The 12,392-nt window shown below is 44.2% G+C and overlaps 1 protein-coding gene across 3 annotated transcripts in view; it reads right to left on the reverse strand.

The window, feature by feature from the left end:
- CPLX2 (complexin 2) overlaps nt 1-12,392 on the reverse strand; it is a 306,505-nt gene that overhangs the window by 136,435 nt on the left and 157,678 nt on the right. The window contains exon 1 of one of the 3 annotated variants that reach the window (XM_069763988.1): nt 11,234-11,375. The exons of the other annotated variants lie outside the window; for them this stretch is intronic. The gene's annotated coding sequence lies outside the window, so the exon portion shown is untranslated. Of the gene's footprint in view, nt 1-11,233; nt 11,376-12,392 lie in introns of those variants that run through there. 3 annotated transcript variants of the gene reach the window in all.

Genomic DNA, 12,392 nt, shown 5'->3' on the forward strand with positions numbered 1-12,392 from the left:
ACGTAGTATATAACACAGCCACGTAGTATATAACACAGCCCACGTAGTATATAACACATCCCACGTAGTATATAACACAGCCCAAGTAGTATATAACACAGCCCACGCAGTATATAACACATCCCACGTAGTATATAACACATCCCACGTAGTATATAACACAGCCCAAGTAGTATATAACACAGCCCACGTAGTATATAGCACATCCCACGTAGTATATAACACAGCCCAAGTAGTATATAACAAAACCCACGTACTATATAGCACAGCCCCATGATGTAGTACATAAAACAGCCCACGTAGTGTATAACACAGGCAGCTCACGTATTATATAGCACAGCCAGCCATGTAGTATATAGTCTATAAGTCCCACCCACACCCAGCATCACTCAGATGCCATACTGTAGGTCTGTGATGGCCTCGTACAGTCGCACCTTGTCCCAGGCTGCATCCCCCAGCAATGCTTTGGTTTGGGACCAGTCTGGAACTTGGAAGGAAGACTCACTGCTTTCACAGTCACGCTGTCGCCCCCGTTGTGGACACAGGGATGTCCCGGGTGCACCGTTCACTGACTGCTGGCTGCTCGTCGTCATCTTTCTGCTTGGCACTGGACCTGGCTGGACGGTGGACGTGGATGATCTCTGAGGAGTTCACCTGGAAGTGATGACACAGACGACTGCTGGCCCGGAAGTGACTCTTCGTATCCATAGTGACAGTGTGGTGAGTATTCCAGCAGATGTGCAGCGAAACTCAGTCACAGAGAGAGCTCTGTGCCGCGCCTGCTGCCAGGGATGGCTCCGCCTCCGAGTCCTGACTGAGAGACGGAGATCACAGATTTGATGTAATAGTAATACGCACAGCACAGCCGAGCCGGATGTAGTCCAGCTGCGGGGGCCCTCCAGGAGCGCATCAGTGTAGTATAGTACCATACCGTTACTACCTTAAATGGGCTCCCAGTCTCACCAGGGCCCTGGCACTTGCCCGGGTGCGCCAGGTGCTGACGCCGGCCCTGGGCAGTTGGTTACTTTCTGAAATAGGCCTTCTGGACCCTCCTTGGTCTTCTTGAACACTTCAGATTACTATACTGGAACAGTAAGGAAACCATGAAAGTATACTTCAAGACTGAAGCTCCCGAAGCAAGAGTGTTGCAGGTGTATTGCTCTATTCTCGCATTGACGGAATGAACATTTTCCAAGAAAGACATTATGAAACTGAATGTCATATTCAACACAAATGTACTAGTATTTTAGGATAATGCTATTCTATATGGAATATTGAAAATGGCTGTTCATCCTAAAGATGGGAAATGTAGACCACAAATGCATTTTTCATAGCGGATCTTAGCTTAAAGGCAGAACTAGAGGAGCTATGGGCACCTTACTTTCCAGGAAAAGTCATAATGTCTTCAATATCTCTGAGATTCTATTACGAGAAGTCCGACTTAGAACAAAATAAAAACTCTGAAACAGTAGATGTGCTAGATATGGAAATTAATCTATTGTGGATAAGGCTTACACATGCCAATCCAAGAGAATCCAAAAATTTTAGTTTGAGCAAAAACACAACTTTTTCCATCACCAATTTTCTAATAGTTTACACTAAATTGGATCTGATGGCTTAATATTCTGCTCTTTTTAACCCCTTAGTGACAGAGCCAATTTGGTACTTAATGACCAGGCCAATTTTTGCAATTCTGACCACTGTCACTTTATGAGGTTATAACTCTGGAACGCTTCAACGGATCCCGCTGATTCTGAGATTGTTTTTTCGAGACATATTGTACTTCATGTTAGTGGTAACATTTCTTCGATATTACTTGCGATTATTTATGAAAAAAACGGAAATATGGCGAATATTTTTAAAATTTTGCAATTTTCAAACTTTGTATTTTTATGCCCTTAAATCAGAGAGATATGTCACGAAAAATAGTTAATAAATAACATTTCCCACATGTCTACTTTACATCAGCACAATTTTGGAAACAAAATTTTTTTTTGTTAGGGAGTTATAAGGGTTAAAAGTTGACCAGCAATTTCTCATTTTTACAACACCATTTTTTTTTAGGGACCACATCACATTTGAAGTCATTTTGAGGGGTCTATATGATAGAAAATAATGAAGTGTGACACCATTCTAAAAACTACACCCCTCAAGGTTCTTAAAACCACATTCAAGAAGTTTATTAACCCTTTACGTGCTTCACAGGAACTGAAACAATGTGGAAGGAAAAAATGAACATTTAACTTTTTTTTGCAAACATCTTAATTCAGAACCATTTTTTTTATTTTCACAAGTGTAAAAAGAGAAATTTAACCATAAATTTTGTTATGCAATTTCTCCTGAATACGCCAATACCCCATATGTGGGGGTAAACCACTGTTAGGGCGCACCGCAGAACTTAGAAGTGAAGGAGCGCCATTTGACTTTTTCAATGCAGAATTGGCTGGAATTGAGATCGGACGCCATGTCGCGTTTGGAGAGCCCCTGATGTGCCTAAACAGTGGAAACTCCCCACAAGTGACACCATTTTGGAAACTAGACCCCTTAAGGAACTTATCTAGATGTGTGGTGAGCACTTTGAACCCCCAAGTGCTTCACAGAAGTTTATAACGTAGAGCCGTGAAAATAAAAAATCGCTTTTGTTTACACAAAAATGATCTTTTCGCCCACAAATTCTTATTTTCACAAGGGTAACAGGAGAAATTAGACCACAAAAGTTGTTGTGCGATTTCTCCTGAATACGTCGATACCCCATATGTGAGGGTAAACCACTGTTTGGGCGCACCGCAGAGCTTGGAAGGGAAGGAGTGCCGTTTTACTTTTTCAATGTTGAATTGGCTGGAATTGAGATTGGACGCCATGTCGCGTTTGGAGAGCCCCTGATGTGCCTAAACAGTGGAAACCCCCCACAAGTGACACCATTTTGGAAACTAGACCCCTTAAGGAACTTATCTAGATGTGTGGTGAGAACCTTGAATGCCCAAGTGCTTCACAGAAGTTTATAATGCAGAGCCGTGAAAATAAAAAATATTTTTTTTTCCACAAAAAAGATTTTTTAGCCCCCAAGTTTTTATTTTCACAAGGGTAACAAGAGAAATTGGACCCCAAAAGTTGTTGTCCAATTTGTCCTGAGTATGCTGGTACCCCATATGTGGGGGTAAACCACTGTTTGGGCACACGGCAGAGCTCGGAAGGAAGGAGCGCCGTTTTGGAATGCAGACTTTGATAGAATGGTCTGCGGGTATTATGTTGCGTTTGCAGAGCCCCTGATGTACCTAACCAGTAGAAACCCTCCACAAGTGACCCCATTTTGGAAACTAGACCCCCCAAGGAACTTATCTAGATGTGTGGTGAGAACTTTGAATGCCCAAGTGCTTCACAGAAGTTTAGAATGCAGAGTCGTGAAAATAAAAAATATTTTTTTTTTCCACAAAAAAGATATTGTAGCCCCCAAGTTTTTATTTTCACAAGGGTAACAGGAGAAATTGGACTGCAACAGTTGTTGTCCAATTTATCCCGAGTACGCTGATGCGCCATATGTGGGGGTAAACCACTGTTTGGGCGCACGGCAGAGCTCGGAAGGGAAGGAGCGCCTTTTTGGAATGCAGACTTTGATAGAATGGTCTGTGGGCATTATGTTGCGATTGCAGAGCCCCTGATGTACCTAAACTGTAGTAACCCCCCACCAGTGACCCCATTTTGGAAACTAGATCCCCCAAGGAACTTATCTAGATGTGTGGTGAGAACTTTGAATGCCCAAGTGCTTCACAGAAGTTTAGAATGCAGAGTCGTGAAAATAAAAAATATTTTTTTTTTCACAAAATAGATTTTGTAGCCCCCAAGTTTTTATTTTCACAAGGGTAACAAGAGAAATTGGACCCCAGAAGTTGTTGTCCAATTCATCCCGAGTACGCTGATGCCCCATATGTGGGGGTAACCACTGTTTGGACGCACGGCAGAGCTCAGAAGGGAGGGAGCACCATTTGACTTTTTGAGCGCAAAATTGGCTGTCGTGTTTGGAGACCCCCTGATGTACCTAAACAGTGGAAACCCCCCAATTCTAGCTCCAACCCTAACCCCAACACACCCCTAACCCTAATCCCAACCTGATCCATAATCCTAATCACTAACCCTAACCATAATCACAACCCTTACCCCAAAACAACCCTAATGTCAACCCTAACCATTACCCTAATCAAAACCCTAAATCCAACACAACCCTAATCCTAATCTCAACCCTAACCTCAAACCTAACCCTAATCCCAATACACCCCTAATCACAACCCTAACCTTAACCCTAATCCCAAACCTAACCCTAATCCCAAGCGTAACCCTAATGCCAACCCTAACCCTAATACCAACCCTAATCCAAACCCTAACCCTAATCCCAGCTCTAACCCTAACTTTAGCCCCAACCCTAGCCCTAACTTTAGCCCCAACCCTAACCCTAGCCCTAAGGCTACTTTCACACTTGCGTCGTTTGGCATTCCGTCGCAATCCGTCGTTTTGGACAAGAAACGGATCCTGCAAATGTGCCCGCAGGATGCGTTTTTTGCCCATAGACTTGTATTGCCGACGGATCGTGACGGATGGCCACACGTCGCGTCCGTCGTGCACTGCATCAGTTGTGTTTTGGCGGAGCGTCGGCACAAAAAAACGTTCAATGAAACGTTTTTTTGTACGTCGCATCTGCCATTTCTGACCGCGCATGCGTGGCCGTAACTCCGCCCCCTCCTCCCCAGGACATAGATTGGGCAGCGGATGCGTTGAAAAACTACAGCTGCTGCCCACGTTGTGCACAATTTTCACAACGTGCGTCGGTATGTCGGGCCGACGCATTGCGACGGCCCCGTACCGACGTAAGTGTGAAAGAAGCCTAACCCTAAGTTTAGCCCCAACCCTAACCCTAAATTTAGCCCCAACCCTAACCCTAAATTTAGCCCCAACCCTAGCCCTAACCCTACCCCTAACCCTACCCCTACCCCTAACCTAACCCTACCCCTAACCCTAACCCTACCCCTACCCCTAACCCTACCCCTAACCCTAGCCCTAACCCTACCCCTAACCCTAACCCTAACCCTACCCCTAACCCTACCCCTAACCCTAATTTTAGCCCCAACTGCTGTTCTCCTGCCGGCCGGAAGATGGAGACAGATGGCGGGCGCACTGGGCATGCGTCCGCCATGTTCTTCTGCCGGCGGCCAGGAGGAGCAGCAAGAGGATCCAGGGACCAAGGTGAGTATTGTAGGGTCCCCGAATCCCCCTATTTCTCTGTCCTCTGATGTGCGATCACATCAGAGGACAGAGAATTACACTTTACTTTTTTTTTTTTTTTTTTTGCGGTCGCCGGTAAACAGTTAATTACCGGCGATCGCAAAACAGGGGTCGGTAATACCGACCCCGATCATGCTCTTTGGGGTCTCGGCTACCCCCGGCAGCCGAGACCCCAAAGATTCTCCCGGTGCCGGCCGGCGGGCGCACTGCGCATGCGCTCGCCATTTTAAAGATGGCGGCGCCCACCGGGAGACACGAGGAGCATCGGGGGAGCTAGGTGAGTATTGGGGGGCCACCTGGGACCCCTTTTCTCTGTCCTCCGATGTGCGATCACATCGGAGGACAGAGAAATTAAAAAGAGATCGCTTTTTTTTTTTTTGCGATCGCCGGTAAACGGTTAATTACCGGCGATCGCAAATGCGGGGTGGGTTAAAAAACCCCCGAATCATGTTCTCTGGGGTCTCGGCTACCCTCGGCAGCCGAGACCCCGGAGAAAATCGGCCTCTGGGGGGGTGCTATGGACTTTTTCCACAGCGCGGTTAATTAACGGCGCTGTGGTTTAAGAACCCTTAGCGGCCGCCGTTAAAAGGCGTATCGGCGGTCGCTAAGGGGTTAAAGGAAATCTGTCAGCAGGTTTTTGCTGTCTAATCGGAGAGCGCATAATATAAGGCAAGTGAATCTGATTCCAAGGATGTTTCACTTATTGTAGTTACAATACAAGCAGTGTTTTAGTAGGAAGTTATCAGTGCAGACAAGGTGTAGTGTGCACAGCAGTCCAGCTATTCTGTGTAACCCCGCTCCATCAGTGGTGTGGGTGGGGTTATCCACAGCTCAGAATTCTGGGCATTGCTACATCTACAACAGATACAACAGGGATTCTATCAAAACTACACCAGGCAATAATACATTGTTGGAATCAGGGTATCTTCCCTTATATTTTGTGGCTCACAGATTACATAGCAAAAACTGCTGACAGATTCCCTTTAAGGGCAGCAAATTGCAGCTACAGGTTCACTCTCCTAGGAGCCGAAATGACACAAAAAAACATTTAACATTTGACTACAAGGAGAACTGAATGTACAAACAAGACACCTTGTTTAGTCCAGAGGAAAGCGTTTTGCCACTCATAATAATTTGTTTGTTGTTTATTATGCTAACAAGCAAGTTGTAAATATCACAGACAGTCCTCTAGAATTGAAACTTGGGTTATGCCACCAAATATGCATTCCAAAAGAATGCCCTTTATTGCCTATTGTCTTAACCCCTCCAGGAGAGAATGGACTAAAGGTACCTTCACACTGAACAACTTAACAACGATAACTATAGCGATCCGTGACGTTGCATCTTCCTGGATAGCGATATCGTTGTGTTTGACAGTCAGCAGCGATCAGGCCCCTGCTGTGACATCGCTGGTCGGAGCTAGAAGGCCAGCACCTTATTTCGTCGCTGGATCACCCGCTGACATCGCTGAATCGGTGTGTGTGACGCCGATTCAGCGATGTCTTCACTGGTAACCAGGGTAAACATCGGGTTACTAAGCGCAGGGCCGCGCTTAGTAACCCGATATTTACCCTGGTTACCTAAAAAAAAAAGAAACACTACATACTTACATTCCAGTGTCTGTTGTGTCCCCCGCCGTCAGCTTCCCGCACAGACTGTGAGCGCCGGCCGTAAAGCACAGTGGGGACGTCACCGCTGTGCTCTGCTTTACGGCTGGCCCTCACAGTCAGTGCGGGAAGCTGACGGCGAGGGACGTGACAGACACCGGAATGTAAGTATGTAGTGTTTTTTTTTTTAGGTAACCAGGGTAAATATTGGGTTACTAAGCACGGCCCTGCGCTTAGTAACCCGATGTTTACCCTGGTTACCCAGGGATATCGTCATCGTTGGTCGCAGGAGAGCTGTCTGTGTGACAGCTCTCCAGCGACCACACAACGACTAAACAGCGACACTGCAGTGATCGGCATCGTTGTCTATATCGCTGCAGCGTCATTTAATGTGACGGTACCTTAAAGGTATCACGAGGTTCGGGTGGCAGTCTAATGTTTATGGGGTCGTTGGCAACTGATGGTGAAAGAGACATGTTGATCACACATTTCCGATCACATTGTCCTCCCATTGCTTTGTTCAGATGACAGCCATTTATTAAGCATGGCCATCTTTAGAGCGGTTCTTCCTTCAGATTGTTTGACAACATTGTGGTGCCTATGTGCTCATGTTAACACCAGCCACTGAATTGGTCCACCCCAAGCCTGGACCTTATATAGTAAATACGTATATGGTTTCTATTGCTGATATTAGACAGGTAAATCCCAAATATGCTATTACAATTTGGCATCAACAACAAAATGACACCCGGATTTCTCAAACAGCAGGAATGTACATTTTGTTTTGAGGAATGATGTGTACTTGATCCAGAAGGAACATCCTGTGAAACAAAGTCACTGCCTCATGTGTTTTATGTATTTTTGATTAGTTGAGAATGGCACATAAAAAGTAGAAATTCTGTTTACAAAAAACATCTAATTTTGGATTGATGAGTCTGTTGAGCATATGTGTGACAACATCACTGGTCTCCCAATGTGGTCTTTTTGGAATAAAGCAGCCACATTTGTCTCAGTCTGCTGCTAGATGGAGCAATATCCACTATGATGATATATACGCACTGCGCGTAAAACGAGTCCCCTCCAAAAAAAACCAAAACATTTAATGATATCTCTGTGTAAGCACTTTGCAATATTTTTCCGATGTCGATTTATTTGGCAAGAATGCTCAAAGTCCATTTTTTTTCCATAATTTTTAAACTCTCAATTGACCAAAACATTTCTCCTGTGTGTACTGTAGGCAAAGGTTTGCATTTCCAGCACTGTTTGCCCTTTCATGATAAGCAGCAAGTCTATTCCATTCTGCTTTAAATGAAATCCCGTCTTTCATTTCCTGCTGCTGAAAGACATAGTCTTCAATATAACACTTTGATATCTGAATCGCCCGGCTCAGTAATGGGGGAGATCGTGCATTCTGTATCTCAGGGCCAGTTAATATAGGTAAGAATATGCCCTAAAGATAAGGAAATGCCAGAAGGCATCTGCTGATATAGCTAAGCAAATATTATTAATGATTAATGCATTGTTTATGAACATCTCTAGGTAACTTGAAAACATACAAATATTTGCATCACTTAATAGAAGAAAAAGATACAGGTGTACACATTACATAAGACTATTATAGCCAGGCTCCACTCCACTCGAGGTAACCCCAATATTTGGCCATCACTGCCATGTCACGAATCCCAGATACAAGGGAAATGGTGGTCTCCGATGACACCTAGGTCATTGATAGAAGGGAGGAGGCAGAGCTAATTACATGTGATCATCAGTGGGGCCAAGCTTTCCGAGTGACCAAGCAAAAGGACAGGTCAGGTCCACGTAGGGCCAGATATTAGGAAAACACCACTGCTTCTTACACAATAAGGTCAGTGATTGACAAAATAGCATCTCTGAAGATTAAAAGTCACTTAAGTCTCCTTAATCTGAGTGTCACAGGGGGACAAGTGGGCTGAGATAATGGTAATACCACGTTAGTTTTCCAATTTCCAGATGTTGTGCGGAATTTAGCCAGATACCTAATACACACACAATTATTCAGTTTATTGCTTTGAAATCAAACTGTAAACAGCATGCAATAATTTGTTATAATAATAATAACCATCATCATATTATTATGCTTTCATCCTTCCATTTTTCTAATCTACACTTCATGTGGGGCTTTATAAGCTGAATGTACAAGGCCTTGTAGCTTAATGCACTCCATGCTATCTGTATTGCACTAAGTAGATGATGCAAGTTTATGTTTCCTACTTTAGAAAATTGGAAAATGACATTTCTGATGGAAAGCATGGACATTCTTTAAATATGCCCTATTTACATGACCGTATGTAGAATAATTGTAAATGATGCCAATATGTCTATTGCATTACCGTCATTCTTTGGAATGTCATTGCTCCAGCAGCGAGTGCATTTATTCATGTTGCTTTATAAAGTGGATCATATATTAGGACTATAAATGAAACGCCAAAAAAAAAGTAACTCAATCATTGTAATATGTATATTGAAATCACACTAACTATAGTAAATACATTATCAGTTTATTAATGTCAGTATATTTGTATGCATTACAAAATAGTCTTTTCTGACCCTCAATAAGTGGTCCCTCTACAAGCATGTGCTTATGTAGGATTATCACTCCTGGATGCCCAGGGGTATATAGTGAAGCCATGGAAAGCACTTGTAAAGAATAAAGATATGCTATGGGGAATAACTATGTTACACATATCACACCTGTGAATCCTGTACCTCCAGCACCAACACTACCCATAATCTGGACATTGGGTCATCATCACCATATCCTTCCTAACTATGCGTAATGACAGACAGATTACCTGTAGCCATCTGTGTGAATGCCACTGTGCCAGTGCTAGGGGGAAAAGACTGGCACCTTCCAGGGCTCACTGGGGATTGGCATACCTAACAGCAAAGTTCCCAGATGAGAGCAGGATTACAGCTACTGAATGATACATAGAGTTAATAAAGTGTTACCCTGCATTGCATATTGGTGTCAGAATTACTTGATATCACTTGTTTGCTGGCATAATAATCTGCTTAGATTGTGTCCTTTGTCACCATCACTGCAGGTAGCACTCGCCCACAATATCATACCCTCCTGTTCCTCACCTGTCTTTGTAAGAAAAAAAAGCCACAGATTTATTTTAGGCTTCGCAATAATGTACCAGAATCAGAAACAATAATGTCTATAATTACGTGTTTGCACTTCTAATGCAGGTGAGGAAGTTGTCTAGGTGGAGAATGTCAGCATGATTTATTAGTCCTAGTACTCATCACACATGACATTACAACACTGAAGTGTTATAGTAAGTGTGTGTGTGCCTGTGTTTATATATGTGTATGTGTGTGTCTGTGTGATGTGTGTATGTGTGTATATGTGTGTGTATGTGTGTACATATATGTGTGTGTATGTGTGTGATGCGTGTGTCTGTGTGTGTATATATGTGTGTATAGGTGAATATATGTGTATGTGATGTGTGATGTATTTATATGTTAGTGTGTGTGTATATATGTGTGTATATATGTGTGTGTAGTATGTGTGTATATATGTGTGTGTCTGTGTGATGTGTGTATGTGTGTATATGTGTGTATGTGTGTACATATGTGTGTGTGATGTGGTGTGTGTGTGTATATATATGTGTGTGTGTATATATGTGTGTATCTGTGTGATGTGTGTATGTGTGTGTATATGTGTGTATGTGTGTACATATGTGTGTGTGATGTGGTGTGTGTGTATATATATATATATATATGTGTGTGTGTATATATGTGTGTGTCTGTGTGATGTGTGTATGTGTGTGTATATGTGTGTATGTGTGTACATATGTGTGTGTGATGTGGTGTGTGTGTATATATGTGTGTGTCTGTGTGATGTGTGTATGTGTGTACATATATGTTTGTGTGATGTGTGTGTGTGTGTGTATATGTGTGATGTGTGTGTATGTGTATATGAGTGTGTGTATATATGTGTGTATAGGTGTATATATGTGTGTATAGGTGTATATATGTGTGTATAGGTGTATATATGTGTCTGTGATGTGTTTATATGTTAGTGTGTGTGTGTGTGTGTGTGTGTGTGTGTGTGTGTGTGTGTGTGTGTGTGTGTGTGTGTGTGTGTGTGTGTGTGTGTGTGTGTTCATTTGATGCAACTGGTGTTGCATGGGACTGCAGGTCTGTCTACAGGGCTGACCGAACTTAGGGCTGCACCTGGCTGGTGGACAGGAGGAAAGTTGGCTTCTTTGTGCCATTGATGAGAGCGGTGAGCAGGGAGCTGTCCTTTCAGCACCACCATGGAGGCTGCACCGCCCGCCCGTCCCCTGCAGGTGCTCCTCACTAACCTGTACAGCGGCGCTCGTGGAGTGGAGTGGGTCTGGCGTGGATTCCCCGGGAGATCCTGCCTGCAGCGGAGGGTAGCAGTGCACTGAGCTCGCTGCCTGGGAGCAGTCACTCCCTTCCCTCGGTGTCTCCCCTCCCCCACTCGCTGATTACTAGCCTGTGCTCCGCATTGATTGATAGTGATCAGCTGCCTCCTCCACAAACCTCACCCGTGACTAGAGCAGGAACAGCGCCTCAGGAATTGGGGGATTGTGCTGAGGAGGGGGCGAATGACCTTGCATTTTGACTACAAACTCTAAAGACAGTGTCCCCGGGAGCCCACCCCATATCTGACCTTCTTGTAAGGGTCCTAATGAGATACTTCATTATTTCTGTCATCTTTGCTTCATTGGGCAAAGTAATATTAATCACAGGCTGGCTCGGAAGACCCCGGGTCCTCAGCCTCCTCCTGCAGAAAAGTTCATGCATTAGTCATTCACATGTCAGACTGGTGCTGCCAGGGCAGCCATTGCCATAGGTGCCCGCCAGCCGCCCTCACTTTCCTAAGATTTACAGGCACAGTTCTCGGATTCTGTTTGTTCTTCGAGGCATTTCAAGCATCCATATTCTGCAGGTTGTTAGTTATTATGCATGTTGCAGACCCAGGCTCACTGCGCCAGTCACCTGAGGTAACCGTGCCAGACAACGCTCTATCGGAGCCTTGGGAATCCAGCACTTCAATTATTCTGGTGTTCATGTGGTCGCAAGCACGCACACATAGCAATATACAACATGCACACACGAGGCACGCACACATACCAATATATAACATGCACACACGACGCACGCACACATAGCAATATACAACATGCACACACGAGGCACGCACACATACCAATATATAACATGCACACACGACGCACGCACACATAGCAATATACAACATGCACACACGAGGCACGCACACATACCAATATATAACATGCACACACGAGGCATGCACACATACCAATATATAACATGCACACACACATACCAATATATAACATGCACACACGACGCACGCACACATAGCAATATACAACATGCACACACGAGGCACGCACACATACCAATATATAACATGCACACACACATACCAATATATAACATGCACACACGACGCACGCACACATAGCAATA

Source organism: Ranitomeya imitator, chromosome 4, assembly GCF_032444005.1.
Source record: "Ranitomeya imitator isolate aRanImi1 chromosome 4, aRanImi1.pri, whole genome shotgun sequence".
In the NCBI taxonomy this organism is placed as follows: domain Eukaryota; kingdom Metazoa; phylum Chordata; class Amphibia; order Anura; family Dendrobatidae; genus Ranitomeya; species Ranitomeya imitator.